The sequence below is a fragment of the Triticum dicoccoides genome, chromosome 2A, assembly GCF_002162155.2.
Source record: "Triticum dicoccoides isolate Atlit2015 ecotype Zavitan chromosome 2A, WEW_v2.0, whole genome shotgun sequence".
Classification (NCBI taxonomy): domain Eukaryota; kingdom Viridiplantae; phylum Streptophyta; class Magnoliopsida; order Poales; family Poaceae; genus Triticum; species Triticum dicoccoides.
The window spans coordinates 195,298,612-195,305,854 of NC_041382.1; positions in this window are offsets into that span (position 1 = coordinate 195,298,612).

Sequence of the window (7,243 nt, forward strand, 5' to 3'; positions counted from 1 at the left end):
ATAAATATCCGATAACCCTCGGAACCATTCCGGTGTCCGAATATAGTCGTCCAATATATCAATCTTCATGTCTCAGCCATTTCGAGACTCCTCGTCATGTCTGTGATCACATCCGGGACTCCGAACTATCTTCGGTACATCAAAACACATAAACTCATAATATAACCATCATCAAACTTTAAGCGTGCGGACCCTACGGGTTTGAGAACTATGTAGACATGACCGAGACACGTCTCCGGTCAATAACCAATAGCGGAACCTGGATGCTCATATTGGCTCCCACATATTCTACGAAGATCTTTATCGGTCAGACCACATAACAACATACGTTGTTCTCTTTGTCATCGGTATGTTACTTGCCCGAGATTCGATCGTCGGTATCTCAATACCTAGTTCAATCTCGTTACCGGCAAGTCTATTTACTCGTTCCGTAATACATCATCCCACAACTAACACATCAGTTGCAATGCATGCAAGGCTTATAGTGATGTGCATTACTGAGTGGGCCCAGAGATACCTCTCCGACAATCGGAGTGACAAATTCTAATCTCGAAATACGCCAACCCAACAAGTACCTTCGGAGACACCTGCAGAGCACCTTTATAATCACCCAGTTACGTTGTGACATTTGGTTGCACACAAAGTGTTCCTCCGGTAAACGGGAGTTGCATAATCTCATAGTCATAGGAACATGTATAAGTCATGAAGAAAGCAATAGCAGAATACTAAACGATCGTGTGCTAAGCTAACGGAATGGGTCAAGTCAATCACATCATTCTCCTAATGATGTGATCTCGTTAATCAAATGACAACTCATGTCAATGGCTAGGAAACATAACCATCTTTGATCAACGAGCTAGTCAAGTAGAGGCATACTAGTGACACTCTGTTTGTCTATGTATTCACACAAGTATTATGTTTCCGGTTAATACAATTCTAGCATGAATAATAAACATTTATCATGATATAAGGAAATAAATAATAACTTTATTATTGCCTCTAGGCATATTTCCTTCAATTTATTGCCATGCATGACACAAAGTAGCATAACATTTAACATGATATGGTATCTACATATGTTACTCTAACCATCTCTCTCTTATTTAATTGTGTGCCACATAAGCATGTTTGCTAGTCCCAAGTGCATGTTACCAGTTATGTTACCCCCACTATGTCCAGCCTTATACAACTGCTCGTCAATCCGCACTAAGGACTGTTGAAACGATGCGGAGACCAACCTCCGAAGCTGCAAAATGACTTGGTCCTCAGTCAAAGTACCATGAGTAACCCGATTCAACCCCGTCCTGGCATTCACGAGACACGGCCTGCACGAGTTCATATGTATCGTTGATCAAAACGAACCGACACGTATGTATCATTGCTATCAAGGATAAAACGATGGGGTCTATTTCTACATAAATAGATCTTGTCTACATCATGTCATCGTTCTTATTGCATTACTCCGTTTCTCCATGAACTTAATACACTAGATGCATGCTGGATAGCGGTCGATGTGTGAAGTAATAGTAGTAGATGTAGGCAGGAGTCGGTCTACTAATCTTGGACATGATGCCTATATAATGATCAGTGTTTGGATATCATCATGATTATTTGAAGTTCTATCAATTGTCCAACAGTAATTTGTTCACCGATCGTTTGCTTTTTTTCTCCAGAGAAGCCACTAATGAAATCTACGGCCCCCGAGTCTCTTCTTTATTATATTTTCCTTTGTGATCTACTTTCCTTTGCTTTTATTTTCAAATCTATTAAACCAAAAATATAAAAATATCTTCCTGCAATTTATTTTATTTGGCGTTCGATCTATCAATCTATTACAACTTCACCCGTCTCCGTGCCAAATTCTGGCACCGTTACCCGAAAGGGATTGACAACCCCTTTTAACATGCCGGGTTGCGAGTATTTGTTATTTGTGTGCAGGTGTTGTTTACGTAGTGTTGCTTGGTTCTCCTACTGGTTCGATAACCTTGGTCTCATCACTGAGGGAAATACCTACTGTTGTTGTGCTACATCATCCCTTCCTCTTTGGGGAAATACCGACGTAGTTCTATCAGGCATCAACCACCGCCTCTTACTCGGATCGAGTTGAGGATGATCGCTTGCTCTGCCTCGAACTGCACCGCCGCCTCCGCTACTTGAACGTGTTGGAACTTGGCCTCCACCACCTGCATAACAAAGTTGATAGAGTCAACCTCAATGCCCAGCGCATCCTTCGCCTCCTCCTCCTCCTCCTCCTCCTCCTCCGACACCTCATCTTCCCATGGCACCTCCTCATCCTCCCTCCAATACATCCTCCTGATCCGCCGCAATTTGAGTGGCGCGGCGCTTATCGACGACAATCTCTGTCTGGCACTCAGGCATGATAATCTTGTAGTAGGTTATTTTCTTTCGGACCATGGCAATGACGAAGTTAGAGCGTAAGGGGAAGCAGACGGTGGGAGTGGTGGCTAGGGTTTCCCTGGCCGACTGGCTTAATAGTCAAACTTGGACCCTCGAACGGCGAGCCAAAGTGGCTGCATGAATGTGTTTTAACCAAATCGAAGGAGGGAGATATAATGATTGAGTCTTATGCTCACAATATCTGATGAACTCCATTTTATCCTATTGAATCCTAAAATTTTGATTGAAAGCTTTACTCGTATCACTGGCTTTCTTGGCTAAAACACACACACTATCATGAAGTGTAACACTGCATGGTGATGCTTTCATGGACCCACTCAACTATGACAGAAGACACAATTCATTTCGGTCACCGTCATTTTCTAACAAACCAAAGTTAGCACTCGTGTCACACGATAGTAGCACTACGGAGGACATCCATGCACTAACTACCGGCGCTCAAATCTTTGATCTTCTATCCTTTCAATGCAACGGGAAACTAAATGTGTCCACCAAGAGTAGATAAATGCAACTAGCTGTAAAAATATTGTTTGCTTTTCAGTGTTTCCTTTTCAGTCTTGACGGGAAACCACCAGAGAACAGCTAGATAAACGATGGACTGGAGACGACATCTGATCCTACCCAACGGGCACGCGGCTCACTCTACAAAGGAGCCCCCCACGCCACCGCCTCTCCCTCACCTGCTCCTCCTTCCTCCTTGTGCCATCCTCCGCTTGCATACTGGCCCACGCCAATCTCTCCTTCGCTCGCAAAGCGAGATTCCACCCCTTCTCTCCATGGAGGAGGCCAAGACCATCGTGATCGACGAGGGGAGCACGAACGCGAGCGCGTCTGCCTCCAGCTACGACATCCCCAAGAGCGTCGCACCCCTATCCTGGGTGATCCTCGGCATAGTGGCGCGCACCGCCTCCGACCTCCCTCCCTAGCTGGACCTCGCCCTCGCGCTCAAGACTCCCCCGAGGATCACCGTTCTCGACATTCCCAAGTCCATGTTCCTTTCGTCGCTCACCTTCCATAACCATCAATCGGTTCTCGTCGCCAACCCCCCGGCCTCCTCCTCCTGGATGCCAACCAGGTCAACCTGACAAGCCGCCCTCTTGTCGAAGTACCTAGCTGCTAGTGCGAGATCTTTTGGAGCCCTATCGCCACGGGCATCTTCGTCCTCAGCGCCTTGACGGCCATGGCCATTTTCCATCAAAAACCCTGAGCGCATGAAGCACAAAGGTCATCTCGGCCTCCTGGCTTCCCCCAATGGTGACGGACACTACATGGTCATGAAGCTCCAAACTCAGGAGAATCAAACTGTGGTTCTATGCTTCTCCTCTCAGGTCGGCCAGTTGGTCCAGAAGAATCTCCTCTGACCCCTCCCACCCCGGACCCTCACCAGGGCTGATTCAGACAATTTTTAGACCCAGGCATAGTAAAAGATATATCTTTATAATAAACTTTTGTACTTATTTAAGCTAGTTGTATAATATTATAGCTTTAATTAGCATACTTTTATATTACTTAGCTAGCATAGTCAACAACATAAAAGTTCGGTAACTTTAGAGTGTTTTCTGTTTGATATGCAGTTTAAATGTATATCGCAATTTTTTTTGCTTCTCTAAATTTAATTGTATAATATAAAAAGTTCTCTTTGAATTAATTTTTAAAAAATTTATTAACTATATAGTGTATAAATATATGTTCCATGTGTTTGTGTTCATATACATTAATATAATTAAATATCATGATGGAGATTTGTAAAGCATACAATCTAGCAAAATATTAATATTGGTTTCTAGCGTATTATTAGGTAAGCTTATATAAACGTCTAGGGTATGCCAAATGTGTCTTGCAACTTGGGTTCATTAACAAATTGGTAACATATGCATGACTTGTACTTGTACTTCAAATAACACAGTTATTGAAATTATCGAAGGACATAGAAAATTACATACTCTACTTACACACATATGATTTGATATTTGATAAGCTCATCTAGATGTGACTAGTTTAATGTGGGGTATACAAATGCTTCCACTAGTTTATAAAATAAAAAGTTATTCATTAACATGAATATAGAAATCTAGTTAATATATATTTCATTATGACATGCATGACGTATTGACGTATGAATTTGCTCCCAGATTATATACACTATTAGTATGCGGTGTGAATTTGCTCCCCTGAAAATTGAATCTTCTTAGGTATTCAAAAATCTTCCAGACATACGGGCACTGATGGACCTCAAGGATCCATGGCTGCTCTGTTTCATCGTGAGCAACCGCGAGTGAATTTCGTGTTTTGACCCTTTTTGCAAACAAAATCAAGATCTGACCCCCGTTCGAAAAAAATTCGGGATTTGACCCTTTTGCTACCGCCAGAGCCCCTGGCGGTAGGGTTAGACAGGCTACCGCCAGATTCCCTGGCGGTAGGGTGTGACGGAGGCGGACGGGGGCCGTCACCGCATGCTGACGTGGATAAGTACCTTACCGCCAGACACCCTGGCGGTAAGCTGTCTAACCCTACCGCCAAGGGCTTTGGCGGTAAGGTGTGGTAGGGTTTTGCCATGCATGCCTTCTGTAACGAGATATGCAAGCGCCCTGGCGGTAGGTTCACCCTACCTCCAGGACTCATGGCGGTAGGCTGTCTGACCCTACCGCCAGGGCGCCTGGCGGTAGGGTCCTGTGTTTCGTGTAAAGTTTCGTAGACATAAGAAGTTTGATCACATCCAAATAGTTTGATCACAATTTCATAGACATCCAAATAGTTTGATCACAATTTCATAGAAATATGCAAGGGCCCTGAACATAAGAAACAATAAGCACAATTTCATAGACATACGCATAATTAGTTTTGCCATTATGGATTAAGAAACAAGTACCAAATAATATAGTTTGATCACATCGAAATAGTTTCACGAAGGCAACATAAGAAGTTTAACAAGTTCAACGGTCATCGACCACATAAAAGGTTTCATCCATAGGTAGCAATCAAACATGACGATCATCAGCAGCCACACGCATATATAGTTTAGATGATATCGATGACGATCATCATCTTCAAGCCTTGACGGTTGGTGTTCCTGATAGTAATAAGGATGGCCTGTCCAACATGAAGATTCTTGTCAACGAGGAAGCTCTTCCACCCATCTGTGCTTAAATGTGTGCGACCGTCCGTGTCCACGCCGTACGCACAAGTAGTGACGGGGCCCCTTGCGGTAAGGCGTATTCCAACATAGCCTTCTTCATCAGCCTTGATGCCACAACTCTCAGATAGTCTCTTTGGCAATTTTTGAATAAGAAAAACATATCAATTAATAAGTATGGATTATCTAAACTATTAACAATTCCTTGGATTCTACACTAATAACATACCATGTCATGTCGATCGATCATGATACTTGTCAGACGGGTCACGAATGGCGCCCCGATCAAGTCAGCACGTGGCAGAAAGTTGTCCCATAGGTTGCACACCTCCTGTTCGCTCAGCCTCACTCTTTGAGCACAGATGGCTTCCTCAAGTGGGTCTTCATAGTCATCATCCTCATCAAGTGGTGGTGGTGGCGCCATGTTCCTTATATAAGCATTGATTGGATAAAGTTAATTAAACAAATATCACATATGGAGATATATAGCAAGACAAATATCTACAATATTCACACAAGAAATCATCACATATGGCTATAAGAAAGACTAAACCTAGGGTTCATACATTTGCAACCATATGAAATAGAAATACACACATTTTCACACTATGCATTAACCACCTACCAATTTTGCAAAACATCCATCTTCACAAATTTGCAATACATTAACCATCTACGAATTTTGTTATGCCTTCATCCTCACAATCTTGCATTCAACATACAGAAAGATTTCTTATAAAATTCATATATACATAACAAAACAAAATGGACCAACATATATGCATTCACCAATATATCCTCACATATCTTGCAATTGTTTCACCCACACATCCTCACATAGGCCTACTACTAAATCATATACTCCTAAACAACTAAAACATCATAAAAAAACCAACACCAAAACCTAGGTTGCACCTAGTGCCAAAAATAGCTTCAAAAATAAAAAACCATTGCGAAAACTGATTGGAGGGAATGGAGGAGCTTACCGGCCTCTTCGATTTGCCCCAAAGATCCGCGAAAATGGTGGAGGGAAGAGGGAGATCGAGGGAGGGGATCGGGAGGAGGAGAGAGGCGGCACTCGACTCTGTTCGAGTCGAGGGGAGGAGGAAGAACGGGCTGGTGGGTGGGGTAGAGCCCGCCCGCAGCATCAGTTGCCTCTTCGGTACCTACCGCCACCACCTCGGGCGGTAGGCCACCGAACCCTACCGCTGCAGACAGTGGTGGTAGGCCCTTTTCCCGTCAGTACGCGCCGACGGCCGTCAGTCGCCGTTAGAGGGCCTACCGCCACTGCTGATGGCGGTAGGACGTGCAAACCTACCGCCGGCCCTTCTGGCGGTAGTCAAAAGGGTCAAATCCCGAAATAGTTTCAGACAAGGGTCAGATCTTAAATTTCTTTGCAAAAAGAGTCAAAACATGAAATTTTGCCAGCAACCGCATCTTCAGCTTCAAACATGATTGCCACACGGCGCCTCTGCTTCACTCACGCACGCCCCGCGTCCTGTACGCTGGTATGGCAGTCGCCCGCGCAGTCCTGCGCTGGCCTGTCGTCGCGGCCGCGTGGCCCGCGACCACTCATGGTCTCGCGCGGGCATGTTTGGCGGCTGGAGCACCCCCGTTGGTGCCCATCGATGCACACCATGTTCCGTGCAGCTTTGCGTGTACATGGCTGGTCGTGCACGTTCCACTGGTCTT